General features: G+C 40.8%; 1 protein-coding gene across 21 annotated transcripts in view; it reads right to left on the bottom strand.

Annotated features, from left to right (window-relative positions):
* Nucleotides 1-23,736, bottom strand: part of LOC110493206 (plasma membrane calcium-transporting ATPase 1) — a 160,147-nt gene that overhangs the window by 111,887 nt on the left and 24,524 nt on the right. For 2 of the 21 annotated variants that reach the window (XM_090205326.1, XM_090205317.1), the window contains exon 1: nucleotides 21,565-22,135. The exons of the other annotated variants lie outside the window; for them this stretch is intronic. The gene's annotated coding sequence lies outside the window, so the exon portion shown is untranslated. Of the gene's footprint in view, nucleotides 1-21,564; nucleotides 22,136-23,736 lie in introns of those variants that run through there. 21 annotated transcript variants of the gene reach the window in all.

Genomic DNA, 23,736 nt, shown 5'->3' on the forward strand with positions numbered 1-23,736 from the left:
TGACCTGGTTCTATGACACCAGTGCTATGGAGTAGTTATCAGTGGTGTGTAGCTGTAGAGAGGAGCTATAATAGATTGTTAATATCTCCCATACAATACAAAGTCTAATACAGCAGTCTTTAATGCAGCGCTGTGTTGAAACTGACTGGAAGGAAGAAGACATTATGCTAATGTGAGATAACGCTCTGGACCACTCATCTGAGCCAGTGTGTGTGTGTGTGTGTGCGTGTGTGTGTGTCCCACTCCTCTGGGCTCTCCATGACATACTAAACACCCCAAATGGAGGTCTGCCTTTGATGTGTGCTTATGTGATAAGAACTGATGTGCTGGAGTGTGACTCTCCAGACTTCCATTCTCTGTCTCACAGGCCAGAAATACACTCATGCACACGCGGATCCACACCAGGGTTCCGTTAGCCGGCAACAGACGACTTTTGGCCGATAAAAAATGATGAAAAGCCGATTCATAAAAATTGTCATGCACCTGATGCTGAGGAGCGAGAGACGAGCCTTGGCCTAAGTTACTGTTGATTGTGAAGATGGAGGCCATTTTCATTGAAGTAAAACGAAAGTTAGAGGGGGAAAAGTATGCCGATAGTGAAAGGGGGGGGCTGTTTATAATAATTTGTTGTATTATTATTATTATTATTGTAGGCCTATTTATTCATCTAAACCAGTTGTTTAATATTCAAAAAAAGTGTTTTGTTTCATTTGGTTTTCTCAATACGATCTGCCGTTTTAATTGTGTGCTCCGTATTTAGTTAACGAGGTCAAGTAGACCTGCCTATTGCTGTCATTTGTTGGATACGGGAAGCACTAGACTTTGTTGGTAATTGCTGCAATATAGCCTGTTCAAAACATTTGTGAATGTTTAAACCAGTTCACAAGTGTTTTATTTCATTCTGTTGGGCCATTTTCTTTGGCCAAATTAAGTTCCAACTGTAATATTGTGTTTGCCAAAATATAATATCCTGCTCTTATTTTGCCTATAAACAATGGCTTGACTTAGTTTTGAAATTACCCAAATAAAGTTTAGAAACTTTTGTGAAGGTTTGGTGTTGTGTGGCAGTGCGCACCAACTGACTCTGAAAGTTGAACTTGAGGTGAGGAAGAATGTTTTAGGCCTCACCGGGGTGAATCCTAGAAATTAACAATATAATGCTCATCATTAATTATGATAGAAAATTAACGAATTAGTCTCCTTGTGTACGCCTATATCATAGCAGACGCAGTAGCCCATCTGAAAGGCATGTCAGTGCAGCATTCCACCAGCATCTCTGCAGCTCTAGGTCTAACCTTTATCTTCATTTATATCTTTTTTTAAATATTAATATCGTACAGTGAATGCCTAAGCCTATTGGCATATGCATGCAACGCCCTGGTGCGTTTAGTGCTCAAATCTCCAACAGCTGAATAATTATTGTTTTAGGAAAGTAAAAACCAATAATGCAAATGGGCAAGAACGTTTTTGCATAGGCTACGCACCGAAAACACAAGGAATAGTGTTTTAGAAATGTGTAATTAGGGTTGTTCTCAAGGACACGTAAATGTGGCTCATTTGGCCAACATTGCTCGTTTATTGATGGTGCTGGCTGCTTGGGTGGACGCCCTAATGGGTTACGCACCCCAATACATATGGATGACCGGGGCATTTTCTCAAAATGTCAGATAAATGTAAATATTCACAGTCACTTGGCAAATTTTCCTAACAAAAACCCTGACTGACACACACACACAACCATATTATAATTAGCCTAGGAGCGGTTATTTTATATATGGGAAAGTGGTGTATGTGAGGTGGTTTGCTTGTGAGAACCTGCAGGAAGGCATTAACCTAGATTGGGTTAATATGCTCTTCTTTATACTCTGACATCTTCCCTGGAATTTGATAGAAATGTAAAAACAAAGAGCACCTCACTGATTTAACCTCAGGCCTTTCACTGAAGCAGTTAGACAAAACAACCACCATGGCCATGTACTGCTCCTCAATGGAAGTTTCCACACACTTAGGTTGGAGTCATTCAAAAAAAACGTGTTTTTCAACCACTCCACAAAATCCTTGTTAGCAAACTATAGTTTTGGCAAGTCGGTTAGGACATCAAATTTTTCCAACAATTGTTTACAGACAGATTATTTCACTGTATCACAATTCCAGTGGGTCAAAAGTTTACATGCACTAAGTTGACTGTGCCTTTAAATGCTTGGAAAATTCCAGAAATGTCATGGCTTTAGAAGCTTCTGATAGGCAAATTGACAGTCAATTGGAGGTGTACCTGTGGCTGTATTTCAAGGCCAACCTTCAAACTCAGTGCCTCGCTGCTTGGCATCATGGGAAAAATCTAAAGAAATAAGCCAAGATCTCAGAAAAATATTGTAGACCTCCACAAGTCTGGTTCATCCTTGGGAGCAATTTCCAAAACACCTGAAGGTACCACGTTCATCAGTACAAACAACAGTATGCAAGTATAAACACAATGGGACCACGCAGCCCTCATACCGCTCAGGAAGGAGACACGTTCTGTCTCCTAGAGATGAACGTACTTTGGTGTGAAAGGTGCAAATCGATCCCAGAACAGCAGCAAAAGGACCTTGTGAAGATGCTGGAGGAAACAGGTACAAAAGTATATATATATATATATCTCCATAGTAGAGGTCAACCGATTCTGATTTTTCAACGCCGATACCGATTATTGGAGGACCAAAAAAAGCTGATACCGATTAATCGGATGATTTTTATTTATATTATTAATTTATATATAATAATGACAATTACACCAATACCGAATTAACACTTAATATAACACATCAATTTAGTCTCAAATAAATAATGAAACGTGTTCAATTTGGTTTAAATAATGCAAAAACAAAGTGTTGGAGAAGAGTAAAAGTGCAATATGTGCCATGTAAAAAAGCTAACGTTTCAGTTCCTTGCTCAGAACATATGAAAGCTGGTGGTTCCTTTTAACATGAGTCTTCAATATTCCCAGGTAAGAAGTTTTAGGTTGTAGTAATTATAGGACTATTTCTCTCTATACCATTTGTATTTCATATACTTTTGACTATTGGATGTTCTAATAGGTACTTTAGTATTGCCAGCCTAATCTCGGGAGTTGATAGGCTTGAATTCATAAACAGCGCAATGCTTGTAGCACAGCAAAGAGCTGCTGGCAAATGCATGAAAGTGCTGTTTGAATTAATGCTTACGAGCCTGCTGCTGCCTACCACCGCTCAGGTCAGACTGCTCTATCAAATCATAGACTTAATTATAATATAATAACACACAGAAATACAAGCCTTGGGTCATTAATATGGTCAAATCCGGAAACTATCATCTCGAAAACAAAACGTTTATTCTTTCAGTGAAATACGAAACCATTCCGTATTTTATCTAACGGGTGGCATCCCTAAGTCTAAATATTGCTGTTACATTGCACAACCTTCAATGTCATAATTATGTACAATTCTGGAAAATTAATTACGGTCTTTGTTAGGAATAAATGGTCTTTACACAGTTCGCAACAAGCCAGGCGGCCCAAACTGCTGCATATACCATGACTCTGCTTGCACAGAACGCAAAAGAAGTGAGAAAATTGCCCCAGTTAAAAGAAATTCATGTTAGCAGGCAATATTAACTAAATATGCAGATTAAAAAATATATACTTGTGTACTGATTTTAAGAAAGGCATTGATGTTTATGGTTAGGTACACATTGGTGCAACAACAGTGCTTTTTTCGCGAATGCGCTTGTTAATAAATCACCCGTTTGGCGAAGTAGGCTGTGATTCAATGATAAATTAACAGGCACCACAACGATTATATGCAACACAGGACAAGCTACATAAACTAGCAATATCATCAACCATGTGTAGTTAACTTGTGATTATGTTAAGATTGATTGTTTTTTATAAGATAGGTTAAATGCTAGGTAGCACCTTACCTTGAGTGCAATGTAATCGGCCATAACTGGTGTCCAAAAATGCTGAATACCGATTGTTATGAAAACGGCCCTAATTAAAATCGGCCATTCCGATTAAATCGGTCGACCTCTAATCCATTGTAAAACGAGTCCTATATCATCATAACCTGATAGGCCGCTCATAAACAAAGATTGTACTTTTTGGAGAAATGTCCTCTGGTCTGATGAAACAAAAATAGAAATGTTTGGCCATAATGACCATCGTTATGTTTGGAGAAAAAGGGGGAGACATGCAAGTCGAAGAATACCATCCCAACCGTGAAGCATGGGGGTGGCAGCATTATGTTGTGGGGGTGCGTTGCTGTAGGACGGACTGCCGCACTTCACAAAATAGATGGCATGAAAGGCTTGAAAATGATGTGGATATTTTGAAGCAACATCTTAGGACATCAGTCAGGAAGTTAAAGCTTGGTCGCAAAATGGGTCTTCCAAATAGACAATGACCACAAGCATACTTCCAAAGTTGTGGCAAAATGGCTTGAGGACAACAAAGTCAAGGTATTGGAGTGGCCATCACAAAGCCCAGACCTCAATCCTATAGAAAATTTGTGGGCAGAACTGAAAAGGCCTACAAACCTGACTCAGTTACACCAGGTCTGTCAGGAGGAATGGCATTTTTACTCTGATTAAATGTCAGGAATTGTGAAAAACAGAGTTAATGTATTTGGCTAAGGTGTAGGTAATCTTCCGACTTCAACAGTATATACAGCTTACCATTCAAAGTGAATGGCCATCTATATTGCTCCCCCAAAAAGTGTGTGTTCCTCTCTGTGTATGTGTGAGAGAGAGAGACTTTCCACAGAGGGGAAGTGACCTGGCCTCTAGAGTTTCAATGATGGCGTTTTCAGCAATGCTTCTGGACAAAAAGTTGGTAGACGCTGCTCGGGTCTACAAATGCATTAGCCTGATGTAACCAGTATGCATGTGTAAATGCCACTTGAGCTCAGTTTCCAAACAAAATCTATCGACTTTGCGAAATGTCAGCAGTCGCCTGGGGACCATTAAAGGGCCACTAAATGGCTCCCTAAATTAGGGGCCCAAACAGTGAGAGCTTTTAGACAACATACAGTACACTGCAATACACTATATATACAAAAGTATGTGGACAAATTAGTGGATTCAGCTATTTCAGCCACAGCCAATGCTGACAGGTGTATAAAATCGAGCACACAGCCATGCAATATCCATAGACAAACTTTGGCAGTAGAATGGCCTCACTGAAGAGTTTAGTGACATTTAATGTGGCCCCATCATAGGATGCCAACTTTCCAACAAGTCAGTACATCAAATTTATGCACTGCTAGAGCTGTCCCGTTCAACTGTAAGTGCTGTCACTGTGAAGTGGAAATGTCTAGGAGCAACAACGGCTTAGCCGCAAAGTGGCAGGCCACACAAGCTCACAGAACAGGACTGCCCAATGCAGAAACGTGTAGCGCGTAAAAATCGTCTGTCCTCGGTTGCAACACCACCAAGTTACAAACTGTCTCTGGAAGCAACTTCAGTACAAAAACAGTTAGTTGGGAGCTTCATAAAATGGGTTTCCATGGCCGAGCACTCTTCCCAGAAGAGTGAAGGCTGTTATAGTAGCAAACGGGGGACCAACTCCATATTAATGCCCATGATTTTGGAATGAGATGTTCGATGAGTAGGTGTCCACATACACTACATGACCAAAAGTATGTTCCCACGTCACCAGCCTCTCCCCTTCTCTCGCTCTATCCCCCTTTTGCGCTCTCTGTGTATTGTTCTCACCCTCACTCTTATCCTCCTCTGTGCCCCTCTTCATCTCTCTCTTCCTCTCTACTTAGTTAACGTGGTCGTGAATACACGGTATGAAAAACAGCCGTAAGCATGACTTTTACCGACTTCTTCTCGTTTCCCACGGTCACTTTGCTATAAACCACATTAACCATCATCGATCCATCGCCAGAGAGAATGAGCACCACCGCCACCAAAATGAACAACAACACAGATCTGTGACACGTCTCTATGAGAAGAGATGTTTATTAATGTCGATGGGTGAGGATCTAGCTACTCATTAAGACAAGCTAATCAACTGGCACGCTAATTTTACCAATAGTCATTTCATTAGTGAAATTAGCCCAAGCGCCGGAGCCTCTCCAACACCAAGAAAATAACGCAGATGCCTCTGCTTGTTCCCTCATTATGCAAAACAGCGCGGTGATGTCATTAACACGGAATGCAGTAATTATAGCTATTGTGATGATACAATTAGGGAGAGAGGGGATGTGAGATGGAGAGATGAGGAATGAAAGAATGTGAAAAACAGGGACGAGGAGAATGATCTAATAATTCACTTGAATGCCGAAATGATGGGGGGGGGGGGGGGGGGGGGGGTACCCTCATTATTCTAGTAACATGACCTGATTAAATACATCCAAACTATGGCCTATGCCACAGCGATGGGAGAGAGAGGGTAGAGAAAATAAAAGACAGAATACCTTAGAGAAGTAGACGATAACATGGAAGAGAGCAGAGTAGCGAACAGCCAAAGAAAAGGCTGTGTGCGTCCAGCTACTACTAGCTGAGGGATTCCCTCTGAGTAAAGGAAGTGAGAGCAGCACAAATACAAGGCATGTGGCCAACTACCTACACTTACTTATTCACACAAACACACAGCATACAGCAGAGCACAGGGAGGTTCTGTTTAACAGCGTGGCTGTGTATTTGACTAACTCCACACACACACACACACCACTCCACCCTGATCTGCTACCAGGCCTGTTGTCAAGTAACTCACCACTTACACTGTAATCATCACTAGATACTATTCAGAATACACCGCCAAGCTACTGAAGAGCCCCACTTTCTCAACTCTGGCATGGAATGATGTAGCGAGGGAGAGATCAAGAGCAAGCGAGGAATGTGAGAGAAAAATGAGGATATAAAAACAGAGGGGGTGGAGGAGGAGGAATGATATGCATATACTGTAGAGAGGGAAATGAGCTAGATGAAAAAGGAGAGCAGTAAAACAAGGAGGCACATATAGTAAGTAGAAAGGCAGATCGTACAAAAGGGAGCGAGGTAGAGTAGAATGAGAGGTAGAGTAGAACGAGGGGTAGAGTAGAACGAGGGGTAGAGTAGAACGAGGGGTAGAGTAGAACGAGGGGTAGAGTAGAACGAGGGGTAGAGTAGAACGAGGGGTAGAGTAGAACAAGGGGTAGAGTAGAACGAGAGGTAGTGTAGAACGAGAGGTAGTGTAGAACGAGAGGTAGTGTAGAACGAGAGGTAGTGTAGAACGAGAGGTAGTGTAGAACGAGAGGTAGTGTAGAAAGAGAAATATGGATAACCCACCAGAGCAATAACGTTGCTACATGTGTCTCATTAAATTACAGTCCTCATTACTGTGTTGTCCTTCTAAATTGCTATTAACAATGGACCATTGAGGTCTGTTTTTTTACTCAAATCTATCTGTGCCATCATTTATTTGGGTTTTCATGCCAATAAATATGTTTTAATTGAATTCAAATTGAGGGAGAGTAGAAAAATCAAGTAGATTTCTATGAGAAGGGCAGACAGAGGTAAAGTTAGAAATATAGGTAAAGTAGATGACAAACCTGTTAAGTCTACCCCCTCCTTTTTCGAACATTCTGTTAAAAATCGCGCAACATTTCAGCGTCCTGCTACTCATGCCAGGAATATAGTATATGCATATGATTAGTATGTGTGGATAGAAAACACTGAAGTTTCTAAAACTGGTTAAATCACGGCTGTGACTATAACAGAGCGCAAAAGCGCAAGAAAAACTGGTCACTGAAAACTGAAAAAAATATCCATGCGCCACTTGCATGTATTGTTTAAGGGGCACCAAATTAAATAGGGCCGAGATTGCAATTCCTACAGCTTCCACACGATGTAGCCAAAAACGTCATTTTCATTGACAAAAATCCTTTGTGTCATGACAAATAGATCCTTCATTCCGTCCAGCATACAGCAATCTTTTTTTGGAAAAGAGAAAAAGGGACATTGTTTTCTTGAGTAGCTGCTATTGAATACAGATCGCCCAGTGATCAATTTGATCGCTTATTAACGTTTACAAATACCTAAAGTTGGGTTACAAAAGTAGGTTGAAGTGTTTTGTCAAAGAATATAGGCAACTTATATAATTTTAAAAAATGACGTTGCGTGTTGGAAGAGAGCTTTTTTCCTGAACCAGACAGGCTATACAAATGGATATTTTGGGCATACATGGACGGATTTAAAAATCGGGAAAAAGACCAATTTGTGATGTTTATGGAACATATAGGAGTGCCAACAAAGAATATCATCAAAGGTAATGAATGTTTTATATTTTATTTCTGCGTTTTGTGTAGCGCCGGCTACGCTAATTATTTTGTTTACGTCCCCTTCAGGTATATTGGGGTGTTGCATGCTATCAGATAATAGCTTCTCATGCTTTCGCCGAAAAGCATTTTAAAAATCTGACTCGTTGGCTAGATTCACAACGAGTGTAGCTTTAATTCAATACCCTGCATGTGTGTTTTAATGAACGTTTGAGTTTTAACGAGTACATTTAGCATTTAGCATAGCGCATTTGCATTTCCAGGTGCCTAGTTGAGACGTCTGCGTCTCAAGTAGGATCAACAGGTTAAAGAGAGTCGAAAAAGAGGTAAAGTAGAAAGAGGTAAAGTAGATGATATGTTAAAGAGAGGGAGGGCAGCAGGTGATTGTAGCTTTAACGGTTCAAAAGATAGAGCCACATTTGAAGGAAGAAAACTGAAACCGCTCTGTTTATTACAATCGCATCTAGCGGCTACCGGAGGTTACCGACGTAACCCCGGTTCTGTGAACCAGCCCGCTTTATTTTATTTCAGAGTTTCTTTCGCAACCCCATTTTCAAATCAGGTGGCCCCACATGGGGTCGCTATCACCAGTTTGGGAAATGCTGCTCTACTGGCTCAAAGACCATGAGGCTACATGACAGCCTATGCTAGGAACAAAACCTGCTCTCCCTCGTTCTCTTTTCCATTCTCCCTTCCCTTCTACCCCGGTCTCTTTGCCTCTTTCTCCCTCTCCCTGTGGGGAGTGTCCCAAATGGCACCCTATGCCCTATATAGTGGGCTCTGGTCATTTGTACTACACAGGGCATAGGCTGCCATTTGGGATTCAGCCAATGACTCCATATAAGCTTAGTCATTCTGGACAGAGCACTCTACTGTTCATCTGCTTACTATCGGCCAGCTGATGAAATTAGTGACCACGGTACCTCAGGCTAGATCAGTGTGTGTGTGCAAGCGTGTGCGTGCACAGAAATATAGCAAACCAGGAACAAATTGTCTTACGACTATTAGAGCAAACAGCTACCACAGTAGATACCCAAAGTGTACACGCAGTATTACTACAGTACTGGAGATACAAATAATTATACAATACGCAGTGTGTGGTAAGTGAATGTTAAGCGTGTAAATTCCCAGTTACACACTGCTACTCCCATTCCACTATTCTCTCACTTCTCTTCCTCTAGTACTAGGCCACTTCAATACAACGTGCTGTGAAGAGTGGCAGCAGCATTTACCAGCGAATAAGTGAACAAGGTAAATCCATTCTAAACACTGACCTTCCATTCCAGCCCTTTACTTGACAACAAGAGGACATTGACAGGACATGGCTGCCTGGTTTAAATGGTAGCATATTATTTAAGGCATCATAACCCCGCTAGAGAGAGAGGAGAAAAAAGAAAAGAAGTAGAGATAGAAAATGTCTGGAAGAAAAAAAGCTTCACATCTCATTCATACTAAACTGTTAAGCGTCTAGTAGGCATTAAAAAGTGCAGGATCAAATTTAGAGTTTTCCAAAATCAGACTTTTCATGATTAGTAGAAGAAAACACAAATATACCGTCATGAACTGGCATCAAATTATAGTTAAGATATATAGATATCCTGTATCTAGAACAGAAAACAAAGGGAGAAAAGTGGAGTGCAGCAACAACAGCAACCTGGGAGCAGCTCTTCGGAGTAACATGGGGTTAACAGTTGCTGGGTTGGTGATGGAGAGAGGGTCAGTGTATTTTTTTGGGTCCTCCTATGTCCAAATAGTGAAAACAAATATATATTACACACACACACACTTGTGTGTTGAACCGGTATTTATTTTTCATATTTTAGTCGCTTAGCAGAAGCTCTTGCTCAAGGACACGTCGGCAGATTTTTCACCTAGTCGGCTCAGGGATTTGAACTAGTAACCTTTCAGTTACTGGCCCAACACTCTTAACTGCTAGGCTACCTGCTGCCTAGTCTAACAAATTCTAAATGGCACTAACAGTTTGCAAATTAGTTTAAGTGGAAAATAGAGGGGACACATTTATTCCAAAACTGCAGCTCGTTGTTGGAACAATCAACCAGTCCATTTTGAATTGTTGCTAAAACTGTCGTCACTTGGCAAGGAATGTGGCTTGTGTATCCCATCGGTTTTTAACAGGCACTTATACCTGTAGGCCTAACGGGAGCTTGTACGCGCACTCACGGTCGTAACGCAACTGAGTGAGCCATGGAGGGAATTTAGGGAGAAGAACTGTGTGATGTTTGGCATGGATTATTTTCTGTTGTGCCCCACAAATCCACGTCAAATAAAATTAACGTGGTCTTCAAGAACATTTCACTTGCCCGCTCAGGCATCCACAAACCACATTCCCCCAAATTGATTTACAGTGTTTTTACATTCAAAAAAAATGTACATCTAAAATAAATAAATACATAAAAAAAAAAAAAAATCGAGCTTTGGCATCCGAGTACTCGAACACTCATGTCCATCCCTACACCCTCCGTTCATCCATCAGCAGTCAGGGTATTCAACAGGTGGGGATGGAAAAACAGATTGGCTGGAGGCGAAACAGATCACAAACACTGGTAAACAAATCAGGGAGGAAAGGGAGATGGGGGAAGGGGAGGTTAGTGACACAGGTGAAAGATGAAGAGCTGGGTTTGTATTCTAATGGAGGTAGAAAGGGGAGCGCAGAGATGAAGAGAAGAGAGGGGGAAAGAGAACAAGAGGAGAGAATAAGGTTCAGTTGGTAGGAGGCAGAACTCCTCACCTCTATCATTCTCTTGCCCCGCAACTTCTCCCTCCTCACCTCTCTCCTCCCTGCCCTTTCCCAATCATCCCTCCTTGCCTCCTCTCTTCCTGCCTCTGCAGACACACCTGCCTTGCATACTAAAGCACGGACTGCGTCTCTCCCTCTCCTTCCCTCCCTGCAGAGCAGACACGCAACCCCCCCACTCACAGACTGCACCAAACCCCCCCCCCCCCCCCCCCCCTGCCACTAAGCAAATGTGGCTGTGGCCACACCCTAGACAGTGGGGAACTTGCCCAGTCGCACCCAGCAACAGCTCAAAAAATCAGCTTTACAGTTCCAGCACCACATGCTATAGCTGGCTGATCGCTTACGGCCCTATACTGCCTACTAATGACTCATACATCCCATGTGATGTAAAGTGTAAGCACACGCACGCTGCCAACACTTGCTCCACCCACACCCAGTATGGTGTGCACACACACACACACGCAGATCACAGTTGACTTCAGATATGAATTAATATAATAAACGGTCTTAACATATAACACTCCATAGGGAAAATCAGGCCCTTCTCAAAGAACCAGCTTCCGTTCAACTGTGCTTACTCTCACTACAACACCACACAACCTCAGAATACACAATCTCAGAGTAAGAGAGTACGAGAGAGAGAGAAGCATTGAAGTGTGTTATTCAATAAGCAAATGTTTTGCATTCAAACACACTGTCCACTCCCCTATTTTTAGATACGAGTCCATATAAAAACCTAGATGATAATATCCAGCAAATCACAGCTAAACAAACATTATCTTAGCATGTGGTCTGTGTTTGTATATGCAGTGTTGTGCTGCCTCTGTTCTAAAGAGCTGACCAGTTGCTGGTGTTTACCAATGAAAAAGCTGCAACAGGACACACACCAACATCTCTCCCCCTCCGCCTCTCTCCCCCTCGTTCCACTGTTGCAGTGGCAGAAGGATAAAGCAGGAATGAAGGAGACCACACCCTATCTGCAGTCACATGACCTGCCTGGAGGAGGAAATCCCTTACTGCAGAGAGAGGTAGAGAGAGAGAGAGAGAGAGAGACGGAAGAGAGAAGAAACTGAAAAAGACAGACGGACGGGATTTTAAGAGTACAGAGAGAGAGAGTGAAAATAGATGAACCATGTAAGTAGAGAGACAACAAGTGGAGTCAGGCAGCGAATAAGAGGCAAAGAATGAGAAGGGGGAAAACATGAAGAGAGAGGGCGAGGGTTGGTGGCGAGGCAACTCTCTCCCTCTTCTCCTCAGACACGTTGAACTCATTTGTGTTCTCAAACATGCAGTGAGCAGAGCCATAGCTGGCCAGCCCAAATCACAAAGACACCTCCCATCTCCTCTCCTCTAATCCTCCTCTCCTTCTCATCCCTCTCTCCCGCCGTGTGTGTCTGGTAGGCGCCTGGCCCTAAGGTATGAACAAGACATAACATCAGCGAAGACGGTGGCACACACCCCAACACCCCAGACTATATAAGGACACAACTACAATAAGAAACTACACACACACACACAGCTCTATATAAGGACTCAACTACAATAAGAAACTGAATACACGCACGCACACACAGCACTATATAAGGACTCAGCTACAACAAGAACCTACACACACACACACACACACACACACACGTCCATATAAGGAGCTGACAACAGTCAAATGGAAATCACAAAAAACATGCAAACATATTTTACATGTTGAGCCATTAGCAGATGCTTCCCATAGCAACTTACACTCCGTTCTTTCAACTAAGGCAGGTAAGACAACCACATATCATTCATTGCAAGTAAAACGTTCCAAAGAAAATCTTCTATTAAAAAAACCACACACGTTCAAACATGTAATCTGGTTACAAAAAAAAACAAATCCGTTATGTTACCCTGTAAATGTAATCAGTTTTCACATTACAGATACTTTTGAAAAAGTAGATGATTTCTTCTTGGATTACTTTTAAAATCATAAAGGATGCTTCTGAAAAAAATACATTATGACACCTTTCTGTTCTCTCAATGACATTCAATTCAGCATTGAAAAAAGGCACAAGTTTAAGTTCGTTCCACCACGCTCAGGTGAAACAAACAGAGACCACTATGAAGACACACCAAATACGTTTGATGGATCCCTTTTGTCTTCTTCAGAAAGAAGAAACAGAAAGTAACCTGATTACATTACTGGAGTTCAGGTAATCCAAAAGTTGTTACTGATTACAATTATGGACAGGTAACTAGTAACTGTAACATTTAGAAAGTAACCTACCCAACCCCACACAGCTTTACATAACGACCTCCTGTACAGCTCCTCAATGCCAGAAGGTTTTGACCATTTTCCTCCTCTCGGAGTGTATCTGAGATATAGTACACTAAATAAATAGCTGGAGACACAGACAGACAGCACCACCTGAGTCACCGGAGGACAGATGGAGTGGATCAGAACACGGAGGCTCGATCTGGGACGGGCTCTGGAAGGCATGTTGGCACACAGACAAACACAACGACATGCCAGGGTGCTCACAGAACTAGGATGACTATTACATGAATGTACCAGTGGCATTAGAAAAACCAAGTACAGAGCAAGTTACTTCACAGTAAAATAAAAAAATAAAAAAAATAAAAAATTGATATTTTCCGGTGATCTGTATTCTTTCTCCGTGTGTGATCAGTGGTTCCCTTTTCCATCCACTGTGAGACCCAGGGATCTCTAACCCTCACACTGGTCAGAGCCAGAGTCACAATATCTCCATGGCAACCCTCATTGATAAAGAGCAAAGAACACACACACACACACACACACACCCCACTACTTATCTCCTACTCCAGGGTCTTCCTGCTGCTGGGGTTACATTTGGGTCTCACAAGCGCATATACAGTCAGGTATAGACAGTGGACAAAAACACTATTTACGGCCTCTCCCTCTTTCAACCTTAGCAAATATGAATGAATTTAGAGGAATTAAAAGTTTCCACCCTGACAGCTTCGCATTCTCTCAACCAGCTTCATGAGGAAGTCATGAATCAGGGCTTCATGGTCAAATTGCTGCAAAGCAACCACTACGAAAGGACACCAATAAGAAGAAGAGACTTGCTTGGGCCAAGAAACACAAGCAAATGGACATTAGACCACTGGAAATCTGTCCTTTGGTCTGAGGAGTCCACATTTTAGATTTTTGGTTCCAACTGCCATGTCTTTGTAAGATGCAGAGTAGGTGAACGGATGATCTCTGCATGTGTGGTTCCCACCGTGAAGCATGGACGAGGAGGTGCGATGGTGTGGGGGTGCATTGCTGGTGACGCTGTCATGATTCATTTAGAATTCAAGGCACACTTAACCAGCATGGCTACCACAGCATTCTGCAGCGATACAACATCCCATCTGGTTTGTGCTTAGTGGGACTATCATTTGTTTTTCAACAGGACAATGACCCAAAACACACTTCCAGTCTGTGTAAGGGCTATATGACCAAGAAGGAGAGTGCTGCATCAGATGACCTGGCCTCCACAATCACCCAACCTAGTGATGTCTTCACTATTATTCTACAATGTAGAAAATAATAAAAAGTTAAGAAAGACCTTTGAATGAGTCGGTGTGTCCAAACTTTTGACTGGCACTGTAGAAGTCTACTTTTAACAACTGCTACTGAACATTTTACTAAAACACATTTACTTGAAGAGTACAGACGTACATTTTGGCAACAGAATGACAGTAAAATCTCCAAGTTTACATGACCACGTTTTCCAAAAACAACGTTAAACATCTACTCTAAGGCCTCCCGGGTGGCGCAGTGGTTAAGGGCGCTGTACTGCAGCGCCAGCTGTGCCATCAGAGTCCCTGGGTTCTGGCCCAGGCTCTGTCGTAACCAGCCGCGACCGGGAGGTCCGTGGGGCGACGCACAATTGGCATAGCGTCGTCCGGGTTAGGGAGGGCTTGGTCGGTAGGGACGTCCTTGTCTCATCGCGCACCAGCGACTCCTGTGGCGGGCCGGGCGCAGTGCGCGCTAACCAAGGTTGCCAGGTGCACGGTGTAGCCTCCGACACATTGGTGCGGCTGGCTTCCGGGTTGGATGTGCGCTGTGTTAAGAAGCAGTGCGGCTTGGTTGGGTTGTGTATTGGAGGACGCATGACATTCAACCTTCGTCTCTCCCGAGCCCGTACGGGAGTTGTAGCGATGAGACAAGATAGTAGCTACTACAACAATTGGATACCACAAAATTGGGGAGAAAAAAAGGGTAAAAAAAAAACATCTACTCTAAATAAAGATTCAAAAGATGTCTGCGGAAAGATTAGCTATGATTATGACACCTTGACTTTGAGAAAAATATTTACAGTAAGTGAAGTGGATCAACACTTGGTAACAGAATGACATCATGGGTCCTCGATCTGCACTTTCCAGAAATGATTAGTTATGAATGTCATTTTATTCATGAAATATGTACACAAAAAAGTACTGTATTATCCCTTTCTTTACTCTACTGTATTATCCCTTTCTTTACTCTACTGTATTATCCCTTTCTTTACTCTACTGTAGTATCCCTTTCTTTACTCTACTGTAGTATCCCTTTCTTTACTCTACTGTATTATCCCTTTCTTTACTCTACTGTATTATCCCTTTCTTTACTCTACTGTAGTATCCCTTTCTTTACTCTACTGTATTATCCCTTTCTTTACTCTACTGTAGTATCCCTTTCTTTACTCTACTGTATTATCCCTTTCTTTACTCTACTGTAGTATCCCTTTCTTTACTCTACTGTATTATCCCTTTCTTTACTCTACTGTAGTATCCCTTTCTTTACTCTACTGTAGTATCCCTTTCTTTACTCTACTGTAGTATCCCTTTCTTTACTCTACTGTAGTATCCCTTTCTTTACTCTACTGTATTATCCCTTTCTTTACTCTACTGTATTATCCCTTTCTTTACTCTACTGTATTATCCCTTTCTTTACTCTACTGTAGTATCCCTTTCTTTACTCTACTGTAGTATCCCTTTCTTTACTCTACTGTATTATCCCTTTCTTTACTCTACTGTATTATCCCTTTCTTTACTCTACTGTAGTATCCCTTTCTTTACTCTACTGTAGTATCCCTTTCTTTACTCTACTGTAGTATCCCTTTCTTTACTCTACTGTAGTATCCCTTTCTTTACTCTACTGTAGTATCCCTTTCTTTACTCTACTGTAGTATCCCTTTCTTTACTCTACTGTAGTATCCCTTTCTTTACTCTACTGTATTATCCCTTTCTTTACTCTACTGTAGTATCCCTTTCTTTACTCTACTGTAGTATCCCTTTCTTTACTCTACTGTATTATCCCTTTCTTTACTCTACTGTATTATCCCTTTCTTTACTCTACTGTAGTATCCCTTTCTTTACTCTACTGTAGTATCCCTTTCTTTACTCTACTGTAGTATCCCTTTCTTTACTCTACTGTAGTATCCCTTTCTTTACTCTACTGTATTATCCCTTTACTCTACTTTGTACTGTAGTATCCCTTTCTTTACTCTACTTTGTACTGTATTATCCCTTTCTTTACTCTACTGTAGTATCCCTTTCTTTACTCTACTTTGTACTGTAGTATCCCTTTCTTTACTCTTTGTACTGTATTATCCCTTTCTTTACTCTACTGTAGTATCCCTTTCTTTACTCTACTGTAGTATCCCTTTCTTTACTCTACTTTGTACTGTAGTATCCCTTTCTTTACTCTACTGTATTATCCCTTTCTTTACTCTACTGTAGTATCCCTTTACTCTACTTTGTACTGTAGTATTCCTTTCTTTACTCTACTGTATTATCCCTTTCTTTACTCTACTGTAGTATCCCTTTCTTTACTCTACTTTGTACTGTAGTATCCCTTTCTTTACTCTACTGTAGTATTCCTTTCTTTACTCTACTTTGTACTGTATTATCCCTTTCTTTACTCTACTGTAGTATCCCTTTCTTTACTCTACTGTATTATCCCTTTCTTTACTCTACTGTAGTATCCCTTTCTTTACTCTACTGTATTATCCCTTTCTTTACTCTACTGTTGTATCCCTTTCTTTACTCTACTGTATTATCCCTTTCTTTACTCTACTGTAGTATCCCTTTCTTTACTCTACTGTATTATCCCTTTCTTTACTCTACTGTAGTATCCCTTTCTTTACTCTACTGTAGTATCCCTTTCTTTACTCTACTGTAGTATCCCTTTCTTTACTCTACTGTAGTATCCCTTTCTTTACTCTACTGTAGTATCCCTTTCTTTACTCTACTGTATTATCCCTTTCTTTACTCTACTGTATTATCCCTTTCTTTACTCTACTGTAGTATCCCTTTCTTTACTCTACTGTAGTATCCCTTTCTTTACTCTACTGTATTATCCCTTTCTTTACTCTACTGTATTATCCCTTTCTTTACTCTACTGTAGTATCCCTTTCTTTACTCTACTGTATTATCCCTTTCTTTACTCTACTGTATTATCCCTTTCTTTACTCTACTGTATTATCCCTTTCTTTACTCTACTGTTGTATCCCTTTCTTTACTCTACTGTAGTATCCCTTTCTTTACTCTACTGTAGTATCCCTTTCTTTACTCTACTGTAGTATCCCTTTCTTTACTCTACTGTAGTATCCCTTTCTTTACTCTACTGTAGTATCCCTTTCTTTACTCTACTGTATTATCCCTTTCTTTACTCTACTTTGTACTGTAGTATCCCTTTCTTTACTCTACTTTGTACTGTATTATCCCTTTCTTTACTCTACTTTGTACTGTATTATCCCTTTCTTTACTCTACTGTAGTATCCCTTTCTTTACTCTACTGTATTATCCCTTTCTTTACTCTACTGTATTATCCCTTTCTTTACTCTACTGTAGTATCCCTTTCTTTACTCTACTGTATTATCCCTTTCTTTACTCTACTGTAGTATCCCTTTCTTTACTCTACTGTATTATCCCTTTCTTTACTCTACTGTAGTATCCCTTTCTTTACTCTACTGTAGTATCCCTTTCTTTACTCTACTGTATTATCCCTTTCTTTACTCTACTGTTGTATCCCTTTCTTTACTCTACTGTATTATCCCTTTCTTTACTCTACTGTAGTATCCCTTTCTTTACTCTACTGTATTAACCCTTTCTTTACTCTACTGTAGTATCCCTTTCTTTACTCTACTGTAGTATCCCTTTCTTTACTCTACTGTAGTATCCCTTTCTTTACTCTACTGTATTATCCCTTTCTTTACTCTACTGTATTATCCCTTTCTTTACTCTACTGTAGTATCCCTTTCTTTACTCTACTGTAGTATCCCTTTCTTTACTCTACTGTAGTATCCCTTTCTTTACTCTACTGTAGTATCCCTTTCTTTACTCTACTTTGTACTGTAGTATCCCTTTCTTTACTCTACTTTGTACTGTATTATCCCTTTCTTTACTCTACTGTAGTATCCCTTTCTTTACTCTACTGTAGTATCCCTTTCTTTACTCTACTTTGTACTGTAGTATCCCTTTCTTTACTCTACTGTATTATCCCTTTCTTTACTCTACTGTAGTATCCCTTTACTCTACTTTGTACTGTAGTATTCCTTTCTTTACTCTACTGTATTATCCCTTTCTTTACTCTACTGTAGTATCCCTTTCTTTACTCTACTTTGTACTGTAGTATCCCTTTCTTTACTCTACTGTAGTATTCCTTTCTTTACTCTACTTTGTACTGTATTATCCCTTTCTTTACTCTACTGTAGTATCCCTTTCTTTACTCTACTGTATTATCCCTTTCTTTACTCTACTGTAGTATCCCTTTCTTTACTCTACTGTATTATCCCTTTCTTTACTCTACTGTTGTATCCCTTTCTTTACTCTACTGTATTATCCCTTTCTTTACTCTACTGTAGTATCCCTTTCTTTACTCTACTGTATTATCCCTTTCTTTACTCTACTGTAGTATCCCTTTCTTTACTCTACTGTAGTATCCCTTTCTTTACTCTACTGTATTATCCCTTTCTTTACTCTACTGTATTATCCCTTTCTTTACTCTACTGTAGTATCCCTTTCTTTACTCTACTGTAGTATCCCTTTCTTTACTCTACTGTATTATCCCTTTCTTTACTCTACTGTATTATCCCTTTCTTTACTCTACTGTAGTATCCCTTTCTTTACTCTACTGTATTATCCCTTTCTTTACTCTACTGTATTATCCCTTTCTTTACTCTACTGTATTATCCCTTTCTTTACTCTACTGTTGTATCCCTTTCTTTACTCTACTGTAGTATCCCTTTCTTTACTCTACTGTAGTATCCCTTTCTTTACTCTACTGTAGTATCCCTTTCTTTACTCTACTGTAGTATCCCTTTCTTTACTCTACTGTATTATCCCTTTCTTTACTCTACTTTGTACTGTAGTATCCCTTTCTTTACTCTACTTTGTACTGTATTATCCCTTTCTTTACTCTACTGTAGTATCCCTTTCTTTACTCTACTGTAGTATCCCTTTCTTTACTCTACTTTGTGCTGTAGTATCCCTTTCTTTACTCTACTTTGTACTGTATTATCCCTTTCTTTACTCTACTGTAGTATCCCTTTCTTTACTCTACTGTAGTATCCCTTTCTTTACTCTACTTTGTACTGTAGTATCCCTTTCTTTACTCTACTGTAGTATCCCTTTCTTTACTCTACTGTATTATCCCTTTCTTTACTCTACTGTAGTATCCCTTTCTTTACTCTACTTTGTACTGTATTATCCCTTTCTTTACTCTACTGTAGTATCCCTTTCTTTACTCTACTGTATTATCCCTTTCTTTACTCTACTGTAGTATCCCTTTCTTTACTCTACTGTATTATCCCTTTCTTTACTGTAGTATCCCTTTCTTTACTCTACTGTAGTATCCCTTTCTTTACTCTACTGTAGTATCCCTTTCTTTACTCTACTGTAGTATCCCTTTCTTTACTCTACTGTATTATCCCTTTCTTTACTCTACTGTATTATCCCTTTCTTTACTCTACTGTAGTATCCCTTTCTTTACTCTACTGTAGTATCCCTTTCTTTACTCTACTGTATTATCCCTTTCTTTACTCTACTGTAGTATCCCTTTCTTTACTCTACTGTATTATCCCTTTCTTTACTCTACTGTAGTATCCCTTTCTTTACTCTACTTTGTACTGTAGTATCCCTTTCTTTACTCTACTGTAGTATCCCTTTCTTTACTCTACTTTGTACTGTATTATCCCTTTCTTTACTCTACTGTATTATCCCTTTCTTTACTCTACTGTAGTATCCCTTTCTTTACTCTACTGTAGTATCCCTTTCTTTACTCTACTTTGTACTGTAGTATCCCTTTCTTTACTCTACTGTAGTATCCCTTTCTTTACTCTACTTTGTACTGTATTATCCCTTTCTTTACTCTACTGTATTATCCCTTTCTTTACTCTACTGTAGTATCCCTTTCTTTACTCTACTGTAGTATCCCTTTCTTTACTCTACTGTATTATCCCTTTCTTTACTCTACTGTAGTATCCCTTTCTTTACTCTACTGTAGTATCCCTTTCTTTACTCTACTTTGTACTGTAGTATCCCTTTCTTTACTCTACTTTACTGTGCTCCAATGCCACTGCGGTTGGTGACTATGATTTCCCATAGTGGCCGATTAAATTGCAGTCATTCTGTTACTGATCTGTCACTGTTACCAATTTGGTAACATCATGACATGTTTTAGTCACTTAATAATTCAGAAACAAAATTGCTATCCATAAAAAAATCTCAAAGATATGTGTGTTTTTGGTAACAGAATGGCAAGACACGAGGCAATATTTGTTAAACTTACAGAAGGCAAATGATTTCTGCAAAACTAAAGATAAAAGCTTATATTAGTTGTCAGGGGCCATTTCTTCAACATGAGTGTGTTTTGATGTAGTCCTAATAGCGTTTAAAGACTCTCTCCATCTGTGTGACCAGAAATCAAAGCCTTTGCTTTTTATTTTTTTAAGATGGAAAATAGTCATTTCCCAAAAATAGACTCTTAGCTTTCAATTGACACAAAATGTGATATGCTCCTATAAAGTCGTGTTGGGGCTCTTGGGGCTTTTAAGAGGAAATGACCTGTCTCTCTGTGTGTCCTGGTCTGGAATGTCACCACACTGATCTGGGAGGGCGGGTCTGAAGCAGAGACATGATCACACCCCTGCCCCTCCCACCCCACACAGGCAGGCATGAAGACACAAGCATTCTCACAGACATGCATACACATGCACACTCACACAAACATACAGGCTTGTAAGTAGGCATAGGCTTGCACACAAGCACCGATGGAAATTCAAAAAAAGATGCACGCACACACTATAGTTTCATGCATTAAGCTCATTCTTGGCATTCCTGTCTCGTACTCCATTCCTCCCTCTTGCCGACTTACTCCGGGTGGACGGTGGAGTCACATTCCTCAGTCTGAATGTAAAACTACACACCGTGTGTTTCTAAAAGGTTGTAAAGAGAGATTATCGAGGAAACATTTGGCTAAAGCAGGACTCTCTCCTCCCTCTCAAATGCTTCCTCCTTCCATCTTTCCCCTCTACCTACCTTTTTGCTTCCTTATTTCTGTCGTTCCCTCCCTCCTCCCTCTTTCACTGAACAGAACAATGAGCTGTATGTGTGCCCAAGCACTCTGAGCCACTCCCAGGGGTGCGTGGGCTCTGGTTCCATTTAGAAATTATTCCATGCTGTCAGCTACTAAATGAGAGGGCCCGCTCAGAGAAGAGGGAACGAGACAGAGGGAACGAGTAGAGAGAGCGCGGGGGGAGGAGGGATGGGGGGGGGGGGGGGGGTAGATTGAGACCGAGGTAAAGAGTAGAGTAAGTGAGAAAAAGATTTATGCAAAAGAGGCAAGAGGAAAAAAATGTGGAAAGAGGAAGGGGAAGGAATATAGCGAGTATGTTCGAGACAAGAGGCAAGGAGACTGTGCTAAAATTGTTTGAGGAGAGAAGAACGATAGACAGAGGGAGGGGGAGAGAAAAAGGGGGAAAGAGAAAGAGCGAGAAGAGGAAGGGACCTGGTGAGTAAGCATGAGACATGGAAAGAGAAGAGGAGAGACAGCAAAAAATATTTGAGGGAAGAAGAAGAATGATAGAAGAGAGAGAGGGGAAGAGAGAGCGAGCGAGCGAGAGGGAGGGACACTGTGAGTAAGCACGAGACACATGGAAAGAGACAAGAGGAAAGACTGAGCTAAAAATGTTTGAAGGAAGAAGAAGAATCGAAGAGAGAGGGGAAGAGATAGAGCGAGAGGGAAGATGAAGGGCGAGGGGACATGGTGAGTAAGAATGAAACACATGGAAAGAGAGGGCAGAAATAGAGAGAATTGACTCATGCAGAGACCAAAGGACAAAGAAACAAAACTAACCAGAGAAACGTCTGGGGGGGGGGGGGGGGAACAGCAGTGCACATGAAAGAAAGTGAAGAAAAGGTGGATATGTTACATGTTGCCATAGTGATGGTGAGTCCATGGACAATTGCCAAAAGCCAGTCCCTTGTACTAGTAGCCAAATACACAGAGTCTCATCTCTAGCTGATCCTGTTGGTTTTGGCCCAGGCTCATCTTAAACTCTTTAGAATGTGAATCTGGTCCCTCTGTCCCATAAGAAGGGTTGTTGAAACATCAACTCACAGATCAACCAAACCTAGCTCTAAAAACAACATCCAACCATCTGTCCGAGTTGGTGAAAGCTCAAGAAAAAAGCAAATTCCTGCAACAGGCATTTAAGCAAATTCAGGTAAAAGGCTTTTTTTTTTAAAACATTGAAGGACAAGTTGTGTTAACTCTACTTGGGTTGTGGTTGGAGTTGACATGAATACGCACGTGCGTAAGTTTTCCATCTCACCTGGGAATGTTGCCACTGATCATGGTTGACTGCTGTCATTGAATTAAAGTCCTTACTCTTGGCAGCTCTACGCTATGTGTGCGCGTGTGATCAGTGTGATTGTGTGTGTGTGTGTGTGTGTACACTTGTTAGTGGGAATTTACTGCACTGACAGATGACTTAGGCTTCCATTACAGCCGGCCAATCAACACGAGGTTGACATTCAGAGATGAGCGCAGGCGAACAGAGGGGTACTACAAAACACACCTCAACCAACCGTCAGCCACAATTAGCCACTTTGTTTTCATATTGCATGTTACTTGAATTTATTTTTTTACCCCATAATTCATCATGTTTCTTTTTTTTGTTGTGTGTAAATCTCTATTTATTTGTTTATCTGCCTTAGGTTCTTTTTGTTGTGTGGTTTGTGTTATGAATACTTGAAAGGAGGTGACTTACAAGCCTTTGAGTTTGTACCTCTCCTGCATTCTTTTTGTTTGCGTATTAATCTCTCATCTTGTTTTATATTTTCTTGAGTGCAAATACAAAAAACTAAATGAACACACACACACACACACACGGTTTATTAGTAGCATAGACATAGCTGTGTAGGAGTGGACGCTCACGTCACATCAGCACAAAACCCTTTTACTGTACAGGGGCCTATAAACCCCCTTCAGACTAGGAACCCTTGTTGACCCCACTGGCCAGAAGAAGTCCCTTCAAGCCAGGCTTGACCAGGAAAAGGCCCCAATCAAGCCCGCTATCTTCATCCAGGGCTATAGAACATATTATGGACAAACCAGAAGAGCCCCAGCTGGAATGCTTTTTTTCTCCAGTATATGACTGGGCAATAAAGTCCTGATCCAGAGAGGCCTACTTCCACTTGACCATGGAA

The sequence above is a fragment of the Oncorhynchus mykiss genome, chromosome 17 (assembly GCF_057628025.1).
Source record: "Oncorhynchus mykiss isolate SJ-2025 chromosome 17, ASM5762802v1, whole genome shotgun sequence".
NCBI classification, from domain to species: domain Eukaryota; kingdom Metazoa; phylum Chordata; class Actinopteri; order Salmoniformes; family Salmonidae; genus Oncorhynchus; species Oncorhynchus mykiss.